Source organism: Cetorhinus maximus, chromosome 1 (genome assembly GCF_964194155.1).
Source record: "Cetorhinus maximus chromosome 1, sCetMax3.hap1.1, whole genome shotgun sequence".
In the NCBI taxonomy this organism is placed as follows: Eukaryota; Metazoa; Chordata; class Chondrichthyes; order Lamniformes; family Cetorhinidae; genus Cetorhinus; species Cetorhinus maximus.
The window spans coordinates 120,760,201-120,776,592 of record NC_135879.1 but is presented as its reverse complement, the minus strand read 5'-3'; positions in this window follow the sequence as shown (position 1 = coordinate 120,776,592).

Here is a 16,392-nt window from a genome sequence, read left to right as displayed (position 1 = left end):
TCTGTGCTGTAATATCCAATGATTCTATATTACATAAGAGTCGTGATTCAATTTGTAAGTATTTTGTGAAATGTTTTCCAGGAAATATAACATCACTGTGCTTTACATGCTCTATAGCTACATGCAATAATTCTTCATCAAATTCTGATTCCAAAAATTATTTTTTTGAGGATGAATTAAAATTCTGAAGGATGTTTTATGGCCTTGCACACAGCATAACTTGGCTGCAATTATGTAATTTAGCAAATATAGTTGAAGAACATTGGATTAGAAGAGCATTTTGCTTGCCACAAGAATATTTCCACTAAGTGATATCATTTATAATGCAAGCAAGACAACAGCAGATTACTTTTCTTCAAAATGTATTTAGCATTTATTAAAATCAAGACAAGTTAATCATGGAATCACTTCAGCCTAATTAAAAATGAAAATATTACATTAAATGTACCCATTCAAAAATTGTCAGAGTGAATTTCTCCCAGGATTCTCTGTCTTGGCTGCTGTGACTTCATTTGAAGAGCCATGGAAACCCTGGAAAAATATGTAAATGGTGCTTCACACCGTTATCCCAGTGTTTGCAGCGAAGTTTCAGTAGGATATCAGGAAAATGGCTGTGGAAATTCTTTCCCTGGTGTCAGATTGCATTGTTCCCAGCCTTTCTTAAACATGGTAATGCCACAAAACTGGCAACTTCAGTTTGGAAACCAAACAATGGTGAATGCATTTTCAAAGTGCCTTTTCAGTTAAGTTATAAACTTCTGTTTTTAAAAAAAAACATTTCATAAAGGTCATTCTATGTATGGGATAACATTAATATCTCCCTAAGCGTACAAATAAATGTTCCCCGTAATTTGCATGGCTACATGGTTGTGCAGCAACCTGAACATCCCTGTGCAGGCTATACGCACATCAGCCCCTTTAAGTTACCACATGTGCCAGTCATACAAAATATTTTACGGTGCCACAAATGTAAATCAATCACCCACACACTTCAAAATAAAATAGAGGGAATGTTGCTATATGCCAAACGATGCTAAGCCCACAAACAGGTGAACTGGTAATATATAACGAGACAGGATCAATTAATAATCTCATAGTAAAGGATCCTCTAGGCAAGACCGATTATAAGATGTTTGAATTTCACATTCAGTTTGATGGTGAGAAACTTGGGTCTGAAACTCATGTCCTAAACTTAAATAAAGGCAATTAGAAAGGTATGAAGACAGAGTTGGTTCCAGTGAACTAGGAAAATAGGTTAAAAGGTAAGACAAAGATAAGCAGTGGCAGACATTTAAACAGATATTTCTTAACTCTTAACAAAGATATATTCCATTGAGAAAGAAAGACTCCATGAGAAGGGTGTACCATTCATGGCTTGCTAAGGAAGTAAGGGTGGTGTAAAATTGAAAGAAAAGTTGTACAATGAGGTGAAGATCAGAATTTAGAATTTTTAAACTTTAGAAACCTACGAAGGATGTATTATGGAATTTCGAAACAATCACACTTTTAGGGCAGAATCATCCATGCCCACTGGCATCGGGCATGTTTGGTGGTGTAAGTGGATAATATGGCGAGAAGGCCAAAAATCAGTTTCACCACTTTGTGAAATCAGTTTGCAATTGTCCACTCCACACCATCGGACGTCGAGAACCTCATTGTAATACATCGTAATTCATTATAAGGCTAGCCCGTAGGACTCATCCCCCAAATGGATCGTCCATCCATGTTGCCGAGATTGCATGCTGGTACAGAACACATCTTGACAAGTGTGACATGCAGAAGTCGGGACTTCCCGCCAGGGCTTTGCTCACATTGCGGACATCTGTGGAGCAGAAGATGCTGGAGCCTGACAGCAACAGCACACTTGAGGAACATCCAAGGCATGCTGGGCAGATTCATATGGACATGGCTCTGCTGCAAAGCAGCTCACAGAAGGTGGAAAGTCACCATTGACGCTCACAACAGATAATAGTTGAGGGGTTGGGAAAGGAAGGTCTAGGATTGACTGGGAGATGAAGAGGTAAGGAGAGTGGGGTTGTGAGGGAGGGAAGGGTATCGGGGGGGGGTGAGGTTGGGAGGCGGGAATGAAGGTACCGAGGGGGTGAGGTGGTGGAGGGAGGGTGCATGGGGGAAGATGGAGTAAAGGGGAGAAGATGACAACTGGGGAGGTAAGTGTAAAGCGGTGGAAGGTGTACGGGAAGGAGTTAAAAGGGGGGAAGAAATGCAGACAGAGGAGGGAGTAAGGGTGAAGGAAGGAGTGTGGAGAGGGGAGGAAGTCCAGAAGAAGGAAGGAGTATGGAGAGAGGAGGGAGTCCAGGGGGAGGAAGGAATGTGGAGAGGGGAGGGAGCAAGGATGGATGAAGAAGTAAGGGTGGAGGAAGGATTTGGGAATGAGAAGGAGTAAAGCTGGAGAAAGAAATAAGGGTGTCCAAGGGGGTCAGGAAAGGGAAAGAGTAAGGCTGGAAGAAGTGGTAAGGCTGGAAGAAGGAGTCGGGAGGGGGAAAGGACTAAGGGTGGCAGAAGAAGTAAGGGTGTCTGAAGGAATCAGGAAGGGGGAGGGACTAAGCGGGGGGTGATCCTGGGGGGATGGTGGGAGGACGAAGTGGGGGCTTGGGGGAAGGAGTTCCAGGGTAGAAGGGGTCCGGAGTGGGGGCATATCCAGATGAACTTGCAAGGGGGAGGTCTGATGGGTCCATGACCACTTCCAGGTGAGCAAACTGAGGGTGGGTGTGGTATGAGTGAACGGTGAGAATGACTGAGGGCAGAGTAAGGCACGGTGGGAGTACAAGAGTTCAATGGTAGCGGTAGAAGGGATGGCAAAAGTGGTTGATGGGGACTCAGAGGCAGACATGGACCCTGGAGATGAGAAGGAGCAGGTTGGGGGGGGTAATGTGGATGGACATGTGATTTTCAGGAAGGACGGGAACATACATGTTTACCAGGACATCGCCGAGGGCAAATGGTTGTGTTTGGCAGGTCATGGAGAGCCGGTGGAAAGTGATGCCAGGGAGTCAACTGTGATGGGGAAAGGAAATGGGTGACTAGGGGAGAGGAAATGATGGGGGAGTGCATGAAAAACCAAATGAGCACCATGCTGTTCAAATCGAAAGTGAAATGAGAGTCGTGGTGGGCGAGATCAGGTGCTGCATGAGAGTGTGGTCAGTGGGTGGGCGGAGCTGCAGGTCAGCTCACATGGATAACTGAAAGCAAACTCTAGCAGGCAGCATTCAAAATGCTCAGGACATTGAGGTGAGTATGATATGGGAAGGATCCTCGAGTTTGGGAGAGTGCTTACACTAGACTCCGAAAGGCCCTGCTATACAGACACTTCTCCCTCCAGAATCACTCATGGGCCGGCTACTCCAACTGTGGTGACAGAGGATGGGGTTGAGGGGCTCACAGGCACCTGGAATTTGGAGGGAGTGGACAGCCTTTGAGATTCCTGAGTGGATGACCCAGGGATGTCCAGCTGCCACTCCTCCTCCCTTCAGGTGCCTGGGGTTCCCAGCCTGACTCATTGAAAGGAAGGAGCACCTGGAGGGATGTTGAGGTGCCCCATTTCCCTCTCGCGTTGCCACTGCAGGAACTCACCCGTGGCTCTCGCGATGGAGTGCAGGTCTGCGTGCATCTCCACGTTCTGCTGGACCAGGGTCTCCATGGTGTCCACCATCCTCCCCATGGAGACCTCTACACATGCACATGTGGGCACCACTTCATCAGAGAGCAGATTGTTGCACTCCTCTGACTTGCATGCCACTCTGTTGAGGGCTTCCACCAGCGCTGCATGATATTCCCACACCTTCTGTTGACTCTCCAGGATGAGTCGGAAGGCCAAATCCAGAGGCTTGTCATCTGACTTGGACCTCACAGATGCCTCTTTCCCAGCAGTCCTCTGAGTGCCGGGGAGCTGGATTGAACCTGCCTCCTCCTGCAGTGGACATGTGTCCATGCGGTGACCACCAGATTGTGAACCTGAGCCTGCTCGAGATCCAGACCCCACTGAGGTGTGTGTTTCTGTGCTAGTGGTGGGTGTGGGTAAGCAGTGTGAATGGCTCTTCCAGCCTACTTATTTCCAGCTCTTCAATGGAGGAGGTGTCCTCGTGGCTGGAGGTGAGGATGTGGATGGAACTGAGGGTCTGGCTGGCTGAGGGTACTGGTCACTTGGCAGAGGTTCCTGTGAACTGAAGTACAGATAATTAGTGCACAGCAGCAGAGTCAAAAACAGGAGAAAGAGCACTCACAGTTGCGTTGAGAGAGGGATGATGTGGTGCAGGATCCTCACGAGGGTGTTCGCCGCGGGCCTCACCATCGCCATAGGCACGGTCTACTTCCTCACCAGTCAGCGCGATGGCACATTCCTCAAGGTGAGTGAGGGGCATGATGTGGGCCACTCCACCCCCGGTCTGCAACCTCTCCCTGCTGATGTGAGCAGGCTTCACCTGCATGGAAACAGATGGAGAGGGTGTGAGAGGATGTATGGCACTGCATGGAATGTTTGTGTGGTGCGTGGAGCCATGGACGGGATGAGGATGCGAGCTTGAGAGGATGTGAGCCTGATGGAGATGTGAGGGTGTGTGTGAGAGTTAGTGGTGCTGTCCCTTAAGGTGTGAGATCCCTGTGGATGGGTGATGGGTTTGTCGGTGTGTGAGCTGAGAGTGATGAGAAGAGTGAGTTACCCTGGCGGAACGGATGAGACCATTCACCCTGTAGTGGCACTGGGTGTCTGTCCTCTTCTGCAGGGCATTGGTGCTGACCACCCATGGCACTGCCCCCATGCTGGATTGGTGATGTCGCTGCCCCTCCTGCAGCAGATCGGTGGTAGAATACATCATGGTGAGCCTCCCCTGCACCCAAAAGGTTCTCGAGGAAAGTGTCATTGAAACTGGGGGATGCAGTCTTCTTGCCTTTCAGGGCAGCAGCCATGGGCTGGAAGCACTGAGAAGTGTGCGCGCGGCTGCACTTTAAATGTGGTGCCCGGCGTGATGAAGCAGCGAGATGATGGCGTGGCGGGTGAATGAGTCTGCCACCATGGAAATGACGTGTTTCCCGGGAATGCACAATTAATGCGGCGGGTTTGGGACGATATGGCGTGAAAAGCCAGAATTACCCACCCACGACCGCACTTAATGTAAATGAGGGATGATTCCGCCCTTAGACTCAAAATACTGGAGCTTCATTGAATGTATTTCTTAGAGCTCTCCAAGTGTCTGGTTCACTGATACTTTGTTGCTCGGCACCTGACTGCAGTGCAGCAGTAGATGCAGCACCCTGGGTGTACATTTGCATAAGAATTATTTCCTATTTATTTACAAAGAATATAACAATATAGCATCCCTCTTTATATTAAAAAAAAAGAATGGGCGGGATTTTATGGAAGTGACAGTTGGTGGAGTGACCTGTGTTGCCTACTTTGGGGAAGGTCCACCAATTAAGGAGACAATCAGGAAATTAATAGGTCACTCGTGGGCCTTTCACGGGACCAGGGCCCCAGAAGTGGGAAGTCCAGCCCAATAAGTGTTGACGGCTTATCAGAGGCCAGCAATCTTTTCTCAATACCATCACCAGGAAGGCGGTGGATGCTGCAGGAAATACACCGGAGGCCCAGGATTGTGGAGCAACCCAGGCCAATGGAAGGTGGGGCTTCACGAGGTCGAAGCCACTGGGGAGAGGGGTGTAATGGGGTCAGCAGCAAGAGTAGGGTTACTCTCAGCAGGCTCCTCCTTTCCGATGTTGGGTCGCTCAATCAGGCACTGAGTACTTTTGAACGGGGGGCCCCAAATGCTTGGGAGACCACAAGCAAACCTAAATAGGCTTTCTTGTCATGCTCCCTGTGTGGCAACAGGCATTAATTGTTCATTTAAGGGCCTCAAGTGGCACCGAGGAGCGAAGGCTGTCCATGGGCGTTCCTGCCACAGACTTAACTGGGGTGGAGGCAGGCCCCCCACCCGCAATTATCCCACTCAATTAAATGCCCCCTCACCTACAAACTCGCCACAGGGGAGGGCATAAAATATTGTGCAATGTCTCAATATAACTGTTCTGATCATTAACCTTTTTTGTATTATATTCAAATAAAGAAGATTAACAATCGACTTCTCATAATTAGAGTGAACACCTTTGGAGTTTACTGTTTACCTTTCTGGAAACATTACTCACTGTATCACTTAGGTGGTAGGATGTTTGCCTCCATCTTGTAGATTTGCTATCCTTTGCTCTCAGTGGTGAGTTGTGCTTGTTGCTCTTAATGTTGTAGGAGCCATGCTTAATGTACTTAATGTTAATGTATCCCTTGTTGGTGATGCTGCTGATGTTGTCTTGCTGGTTAGTGGTGTTGCTGGTGTTGTTGCTTGTGTGGTTAATGATCTCTCTTGCTTTTCCAGTTCAGGTGTAGGTAGAATATGGGCTGTGTTCCTTCTTATTTGCTTACAAGTTTGGTTTCAAATGACTTTGGAGTCTCAGCTTCAACAACAACTTCCAGGTTTTCATGACTGGATCCTGTACATGTGGTGGAGACAGGTTCAATTGAGGCATTCAAGAGGGCATTAGATGATTTTGTGAATAGAAACAATGTGCAGGAGTACAGAGAAAAGGCAGGGCAATGGCATTAGGTCATAATGCTCATTTGGAGAGCCGGTGCAGACACAATGGGCCAAATAGCCTCCTTCTGTGGCGTTAAAATTCTGTGATTCTGTGTACTGTTTGTCCTTTCAACAACTCAGGCAGGGATTTAGCAAGCTTAGGGGGAGGCGATGGTGTAGAGCCACAGAACTAGTAATCCAGATGCTTGGGGACCTGGGTTCGAATCCCGCCATGGTAGGTGGTGGAATTTGAATTTGATAAAAGTCTGATGATGACCAAGAAAACATTGTCGACTGTTGTAAAAACCCATCTGGTTCACTAATGCCCTTTAGGGAAGGAAATCTGTCATCCTTACTTGATCTGGCCTACATGTGACTCCAGCAACAGCAATATGATTGACTTTTAAATGCCCTCTAAAATGGCCTAGCAAGCCACTCAGTTGTAACAAACCACTGCAACGTCACAAAAAAGTAATGAAACCAGATGGGCCACCTGGCATCGATCTAAGCACTGGAAACGACAATGGCAATCTCAGCCCTATCAACCCTGAAATGTCCTCCTTACTAACATCTGGGGGCTAGAGCCAAAATTGGGAGAGCTGTGTCACAGAATAGTCAAGCAACAGTCAGACATAGTCATCTTCGTGGAATCATATCTTACAGATAATGTCCAAGACACCACAATCACCAGCCGTGGGTATGTCTTGTCCCACCAGCAGGACAGGCCCAGCAGAGCCTCAACATCGACTCCGGACCCTATGAAGTTTCATGACATCAGGTCAAACACGGGCAAGGAAACCTCCTGCTGATTACCATGTACTGCCTTCCCTCAGCTGATGAATGAGTGCTCCTCCATGTTGAACAACACTTGGAGGAAGCACTGAGGGTGGCAAGGGCACAGAATGTACCCTGGGTGGGGGACTTCAATGTCCATCACCAAGAGTGGCTCAGTAACACCACTACTGACCAAGCTGGCCGAGTCCTAAAGGACATAGCTGCTAGACTGGGTCTGTGGCAGGTGGTGAGGAAACCAACAAGGGGGGAGAAACATATTTGACCTCATCCTCACCAACCTACTTTGGCAGATGCATCTGTCCATAACAGTATCGGGAGGAGTGACCACTGCACAGTCATTGTGGAGACGAAGTCTGCCTTCACATTGAGAATACCCTCCATTGTGTTGTGTGGCACTGCCACCTTGCTAAATGGGATAGATTTAGAACAGATCTAGCAACTCAAGACTGGGCACCCATGAGGCGTTGTGGGCCAAAAGCAGCAGCAGAATTGTACTCGAACACAATCTGCAACCTCAAGGCCTGGCATATCCCCCCCCTCTACCATTAACATCAAGCCAGGGGTTAAACCCTGGTTCAATAAAGAGTGCAGGAGGGCATACCTAAAAATGTGGTGTCAACCTGGTGAAGCTATAACACAGGACTGCTTGCGTGTCAAACAGCATAAGCAGCAAGTAATAGACAGGGCTAAGCAATCCCACAACCAATGGATCAGATCTAAGCTCTGCAGTCCTGCCACATCCAGTCGTGAATGGTGGTAGCCAGTTAAACAACTCACGGAGGAGAAGGCTCCACAAATATCCCAATCCTCAATGATGGAGGAGCACAGCACATCAGTGCAAAAGATAAGGCTGAAACATTTGCTACAATCTTCAGCCAGAAGTGCCGAGTGGATGATCCATCTCGGCCTCCTCCGGAGGTCTTTAGCATCACAGATGCCAGTCTTCAGCCAATTCGATTCACTCTACATGATATCAAGAAATGGCTGAAGGCACTGGATACTGCAAAGGCTATGGGCCCTGACAATACTCTGGCAATAGCACTGAAGACTTGTGTTCTAGAACTTGCCGCACACCTGGCCAAGCTGTTCCAGTACAGCTACAACACTGGCACAGAGAGGATAAACAAGAGGAGGTCCTGATGGCTGTAAGGAAGGAAAAGGGGGTAGAAATTGAGAATTCTGAAATTGACTTTCCTCTGATTAAATTGGACAATGCGTAAGTACTTAAGAATCTAAATGTAATGTTAGGTTACCTTCCAGATGATTGTTGGAGTGATTTGAATGAGCTAACGCAGCCACACAAAGCAATTTGTGGAAACAAATGGGGGAAAACAGCTGTGTATGACGTTGATGTGGAAAACTCAGTTTCAATAAGGCAACACCCAATCAGATTAAATCCAGTACAATTAGCTCAAGTGCAGAAAGAATTTGAACTCTGCTTCAAAATGACATCACAGAGCCCAGTTACAGTAATTGGAGTTCACCCATTGTAATGGTGCCAAAACCGGATGGATCACAAAGAATATGTATTGATTTACCGAAAAGTGAATGTAGTAATAAAGGCAGATTCATATCCTATTCCACAATAGGAGGATTGTATCAACCCATATCACAAAAATTGACTTGCTGCGAGGATATTGGCAAGTACCTTTATTGGAAAAGACAAAAGAGATATCAGTTTTTGTGATGCCGGATGGACTATCTCAATGCAAAGTAATGCACCAACAACATTTCAGAGACTAACAAACAAAGGAATTGAAGGGCTGAGCAATCGTGCTGTTTCAATTGATGACTTAGTTGTATTCAGTCAAAGTGGGAGGAACATTTACAACATTTAAGTGAACTGTTTGATCGACTGCAGGAAGCCAATTTGGTGGTAAATTTGGTTAAAAGTGAAGTTGTGAAAGCCCAAGTTACATATTTAGGCCACACTGTTGCACATGGTCAAGTGGACCCATGAGATGCAAAAGTGAAAGGTATTGTGGAATTCCCAGTGCTTAAAACAAAATGGGAAGTTTTGAGATTTCTAGGCATCGGTGAATTTTATCGGAAATTTGTGCCAAATTTCAGCAGTGTAGTTGCTCCACTAACTGGATTGTTAAAAAAAATGGAAAATTCTAATGCACACAGGAGTGTTAGAATGCATTCAACAGCTTGAAAGCTGTACTAACAACTACACCTGTTCTATCAGCACCTGATTATACAAAACAGTTTAAATTGGCTATCGACACCAGTGATGTGGGTGTTGGTACTGTGTTGCTACAAGAAGATGAACTGGGAACTGAGAAGCTGGTAGGATATTTCTCAAGAAAGTTAAATGTACATCAGAGGAAATATTCAACTATAGAGAAAGAGGCTTTAAGTTTGATATTAGCTTTGCAGCATTTTGAAGTGCATGTTGCAAATAATTCTTCAGAGGCAGTTATATATATTGACCACAATCCTTTGAAGTTTCTGAAGAAGTTTTGAAATAAAAACACCAGACTGTTTTGGTGGAGTTTATAAGTGCAAACTTTTAATTTACAAATTATACATGTGGCTCGACAAGAAAATTTAATTTCAGATGCATTGTCAAGAGTTTAAAATTCAGAAGAATTTGGATATTGGCAAAGGGAGAATGGACTGGAATGAACTCTATTTTTACAACAGACTTGTACATATTTTCATGGTTGATGCATGCACACTATAATGTAATAGTTTAGTTTGTATAGATAAATGTAGTAAGGAATAAAAAATGGGTTGCGAAAATGAAACCATATTTTTGAAATTATGATAGTTCTTTTTTTTGCAGGAGGGAGGTGTGAGAATGGATTTTTATCAAATATTTTTGGGAAATATTGTGTGATACTGTGAAGAAGGCTGTGTGTGCGTTTGTGTGTAAATGATTTAATTAAGCTGGGGAAAGGTTGCTAGAGACAGGTTATCTGGGAGGTTTAAGACATGAAAAGATAAAGGCATTAGATTTGTGTATTGTAAGGAGATAGCGTGGTGGGTTTGAGGTACAACTAAATAGGTTGGATATAACATTTACATTTTTAGAAAAGTTGAGAGTTCATTTGAATGTCAAAGTGAAGTCAGAAGTGACAAGAAACATTTTTGCATCTTACAGGAGCTCCATTATTGACCCCAAAGCAGAGACAAAATAGAAACGTGAAAGATTTTATATTGGGAAGGATTTGAGCTTCAAAGAGATGTTAGAACAATGGAACCTGAGATGAAAGCGGGGAAAAGATATTTTTGACTTACTGTGGAGAGTTTAGTTTGGCAGTTGGTTGTTGGCTGTGTGAGGAAGACCTCCTGGAAACAGCCCTAGGCTGGGAGAGGAGGCAGTTTGAATGAACCATCTCGTCAAGCCAGAAAAAGTCTTGGGCTGCAAAAAGCAGTCTTGATCTGAAGTCTTGGGTTTCCACAGCAGAGTGGAAGAGAGTTTAAGAGGTCATGTGGCATTCCTTTATTAACCCTACAGCAGTTTGCCTTGGGTAATATTATTGAATTTTTATAGTTAAACATCTATAAGGGAGCGTTGCCTGGAAGGTGTTTGCTTTTGGGTCTGACCAAGTAGAAAGTCTTTTGGGAGAATGTTTCATAAGACTAATTTTAACTGTGTAACTGTAATATTGTGTGTTTAAGTTTTCTTTTCTTCATGTTAATAACATTTTTACTTTTAATTTTTAAAATCCCAAAAGTGTTACTGGACTTCTTGCTGCCGAGATCAGTATGTTTTCTTCTCATTTTCAGTATACAAAGAAAAGGGTATGGCCCGTAAGCCAAGGTTCCCCCTGGGATTTTGTTTGCTCAGCAATTAGCACCTGCTGTGGTCATAACAACCCTCTCTAATGCCTTCACATCCTTGAAAAAGTGAGGCACCCAGAACAAGATGCAATACCCTAGTTGAGGCCAAACAAGTATTTTATAAAGGTCTAACATAACTTCCTTGCTTTTGCACTCTATGCCTCCAATGATATAGCTTAGGACGCTGTATGCTTTATTAACTGTTCTCTCAATCTGCCCTAAATCACCTTCAATGATTGATGTACATATACGCCCAGTTCCCTCTGCTCCTGTATTCCATTTAGAATTGTACCCTTTATTTTATACTGCCTCTCTGCATCCTTCCTACCCAAATGAATCACTTCACATTTCTTGGCATTAAATTTTATCTGCCTCTTGTCTGCCCATTCCACCAACCTGGCTATACCCTTTTGAAGTTTTACACTATCATCCTCATGGTTCATAATACTTTCAAGTTTCGTATCATCTGCACATTTTGAAATTGTGTCATATGCACCAAAGTTATTAATATATATCAAGAAGAATAGGAGCTGTAACACAGATCCCTGGAGAACTCTACCTTCCTCCAGTCTGAAAAGCTACCTTTCTCCATTACTCTTTGTTTCCTGACACTCAAAACATTTTATATCCATGTTGCTACTATTCCTTTTACCCCATGAGCTCTAATTTTGCTCCCAAGTCTGTTATGTGGCACTTTTTCAAATGCTGAGTGTATTTCTTACAGCTCTTTATGTGGCTGGTCGACTGAGGCATTGTTGCTTAGCACTGGACTTCAGTGCAGCAGTAAATGTGGCAACCTGGACGTACATTCGCATAAGAATTAGTTCCTATTTCTTTATGAATATTATAACAATATAAAAGGATGACTTATAAAAAAGTTAAAAGTGAGAAATTAGAATATGAGAGAAGCAAGCAAAAAACAGGCAGTAGGAGCTTCTATAAGTCTATAAAAATTAGCTAGACGTTGGTTCTTTAGAGGATGCCACTAGGAAACTAATAATGGGAAACAAGGAAATGGCAGAGATTTTTATCCAGCATTTAAATGTCTATTCACAGTAGAAGACAAAAAATCCATCCCAAGATAGTAGAAAATCAATGGACAAATGGGAGGCGGGATTTAAAACAACCTCTATCACAAGAGAAGAAGCACTAGGAAAACTAATGGGACTAAAGGCTGACAAGTTGCCTGAACCTGATGGTGATTTCATGCTGACGTGTTTCCAAATTGCACATAGGTGACGTGCACCTGGCGAGCATCCTCGGGTCTTAAAAGAACTGCTGCAGGACTAGGGGATTCACTGGTTGTAATCTTGCAAAATTCCTTAGAATCTGTAAAAGTCCCAGCAATTTGGAAAACAGCAAATATAACAACTCTATTCAAGGAGGGAGACAAAAAGCAGGGAACGAGAGACCAGTTAACCTATGTAATTGGGAAAATGTTGGAATCCATTATTAAGGAAGCATTAGCAGGAAATTCAGAAAATCGAAGCATAATCAAGCAGACTCAACGGTTGGAATTGTCCGTGCCTGCTGGTATTGGGCCTGCTCGGCAGCATGAGCGGGCAATATGGCAGACAATACGACATCGTGAAACTAGTTTGTGATCGTCCGCTTAGCCCGCCGATGGCAGGCCACATTTCCCACCATTGGACGTTGGGAACCTAATTTCAATACATCTGCATATCAGGCCATTATAAGGCCAGCCCACCAGAATCATCCCTCCCCGCTGGATTGTCCGACCACGTCAGCATGACTGCACGCTAACGTCTTTCCAAACTGCACATAGGTAATGTGCATCTGGCGAGTTCCACTTCGCTCAGGACTTCAAGGTTTGTTTGCCTTTCTTGCTTCGGGCAACACTCACAGTTATTAGCACCAGGCTTTGCAGGCAGCACCACAGCATTTTTAGGGGGGGCTCACAGGCAGGTCTCTACTCAAGTCACAAGGCAGGAGTGGCTTTGTATGGCTATAGGACCAGGGCTTGCTTGGCGAAGGGGGAGAGGTGACCCCAGGCAAGGGAAGAGGCTGCATGGTGAGGGCTGTACTAAGGAAAGAGATGTGCAATGGGTTTATGTAGGGCCACAGGTTAAACTGTGCAAGTGGCCTCAAGATGGTGAGGGCCGAGGAGACAGTCTCCAGAGCAGATTAGACCAAATGGAGATGTGAGGGTGTGTATGAAAGAGTGAGTGGTGATGTCCCTTGAGCTGGCAGTGAGTGAGATGCCAGTGAATGTGTGATGGGCTTGAGTGTGTGGGATTAGAGTGATGAGATGGTTGCCATACCCTGGCTGCATGGGTGAGATCATTCATCCTCTATCTGCATTGGATGGCCGACCTCTCCTGTGCAGACACAAAAACAAAAAATGCTGGAAAAACTCAGCAGGTCTGACAGCATCTCTGGAGAGAAAGGTAGAGTTAACATTTCGAGTCCATATGACTCTGCTTCAGAGGTAAAGGGAAGTAGAAATGTGGTGAAATATATACTGTTTAAGGGAGGTGGAACAGGTGAAGCTGGATAGAAGGCTAGCGATTGGTGGAGGCAAAGGAGAGATTGCGAAATATGTCATAAACAGAAGGTCAAAGGGTTGTTAATAGTGGTGGTACTGGCTAAAGGAGGTGCTAATGGTGACATTAAGAGTGGAAAGCAGAATGTGATAATGGCAGGACCAGGGTAAGCACTCTGGAAAGTGACAGATAGCCCTAGTGGGGGTGGGGTGGAGGGAGGGGACAGTGGTGGGAAAAAAGATCGAAAAGGCTAAAAGCTGGGGATAAAACAATGAATAAAAATGGAAATAAATTTTTCAAAGGTTGGTGGCGGATAGCTTGCATCCCTAGAAGCAAAGAACCAACTTGCTCCACGCCAGCCCACCCCACAACCATAATGCTCTGCGGACTGGCTAGATAGGCTGCCAGTGGCACTCCCATCCCTCAGGATCTGCCAGACAATCCAACTGGTAGATCCAGCAGCTTCAACAGTGTCAAGAGTGCAATTGTAGGCTCTTCCGGGACTGCAAGCAGGCCCAAGGCCCATGGATCCCAGAGCATGGTAACTCTGGGGTCCTGGGCGAGGAGGGTTTGGGCATTTTATGGATGGGGGAGTGAGGTGGTGGGGGCTGATGTGTTTTCTAGGGTAGGTGGTTTGGAAGGGGTACTATCTTAGGAGGGTTGCTGTCTGATGTACAAAGGGCACTGCCACCCTCCCTCCCCAAAGATAATGAGCCACCTTCCTTCCTGCTTTTTTGAAAAGACTTTTTAAGAAGATGGTCTGTCCACACCTGTCTAACTGCCCACACCAACTGTGTTGTGGCATGGGCAGCATAAAAGCAGGGTCAATTAACTTGTTGACATGCTCAATTTAACCTTGATAATTTTTTTAAATATGGTGGGCAGGCTGCCTATTTCAGACCTGTCCACCTCAGTATCATGGGGGGGTGAGCTCGGACATGGGTGGTATGGTGGTTTGGTAGCCACCCTATTTTGTATGCCCTCCCTGCCGAAAACAAGCCCGGTGGGGTCACGTAAAATCCAGCCCAAAGAGCCTACGAAGGGATATAAATAAAATGGACACCAGGAATAGGCGGGTGGTCCTAAACAGAAAGGCTGGATGGGTTAGGCGTTTATCCACTGGAGGTTAGGAGAGTAAGAGGCGACTTAATTGAAACCTTTAAGATCCTGAGGGGTTTTGACAGGGTGGATGTGGAGAGGATGTTTCCTCTTGTGGGAAAATCTAGAACTAGGGATCACTGTTTAAAAATAAGGGGTCACGCATTTAAGACAGAGATGAGGAGAATTTTTTCTCTCAGAAGATTCTGAGTCTTTGGAACTCTCTTCTTAAAAGGCTGTGGAAGCAGAGTCTTTGAATATTTTTAAGGCAGAGCTAGATAGATTCTTGATTAACAAGGAGGTGAAAGTTTATCAGGGGTAGGCAGGAATGTGGGGTTGAGGTTACATTCAGATCAGCCATGATTTTATTGAATGGCGGAGCAGGCTCAAGGGGCCGAGTGGCCTATTCCTGCTCCTAATTCGTATGTTCGAATGGACAAAAATCCTGAAGATCAAGTATAATGTGGGAAAGTGTGACATTATTTACTTTGATAGGATGAATAGGAAAGGAAAATGTTACTTAAATGGGGGGAGATGCACAATGCTGCTGTACAGAAGGATCTGAGTTTCCTTTTACATGAATCACAAAATGTTAGCATGCAGGTACAGCAAGTGATTAGGAAGACAAATTGAATGTTGTCCTTTTCTGCAAGTGGGATGGAGCATAAATGTGGAAAAGTCGTGCTGCAACTGTACAGAGCAGTAGTGAAATCACACCTACAGTGCTCCATGCAGTTTTTGTCTCCTTATTTGAGGAAGGATATCCTTATATTGGAGGCAGCTGAGAAAACGTTGACTCGGCTGATTCCTGCCATGAAGGGATTTTCTTATGAGGAAAGGTTGAGCAGGTTGAGCCTATACTCATTGGAGGTTAGAAGAATGAGAGGTGGTCTTACTGAAACATGTATGATTTTGAGGAGGCTTGACAGGGTAGATGCTGCGAGGATGTTTCCTCTTCTCGGGAATCTGGAACTAGGGAAAACAGTTTTGAAAAAAGTGGTCTCCCATTTAAGACAGAAACGAGGAGGAATTTCTTCTCTTAGAGGGTCATTAGATTTTGGAATTTTCTTCCCCAGAGAGCAGTGCATGCTGTTGTATGATGCTGTGTGTGCCTGCGTGCCATTGTAATGTAAAGGTGCTTGGCAAAGCAAGGGTTAATGTGGGACTGGAGAATAGCACGCTCACAGTATGATGTATAGAATCACATGGAAACAGTCTAAAGGGAACACTCTTGAAGTAGCCTACCTGCATGGCAGCAGCACCATGCATGGCAGTAACCAGGGATCTGTATGTAGTTAGTAAATAGCAATAAATGGTTCACGTTTAGACATATAGGTCTCAAGATCTCATAATTGAGATACCATAGCAAAGGCACCACAATATAACATGGTGATCAGCGGTGATAATGCAACTGATGCTGGGTCATTGAATACATTAAAGGATGAGTTATACAGATTTTTGATCTACAAGGGAAATAAGGGCTATGGGGGGGGAAGGCAAGAAAGCGGAATTAAGGCCACAATCAGGTCAGCCATGATCTTATTGAATGGCAGAGCAGGTTTGAGGGGTCAAATGACCTATTCCTGCTCCTATTTCTTATGATCTTATGTTCATATGAAAGCATC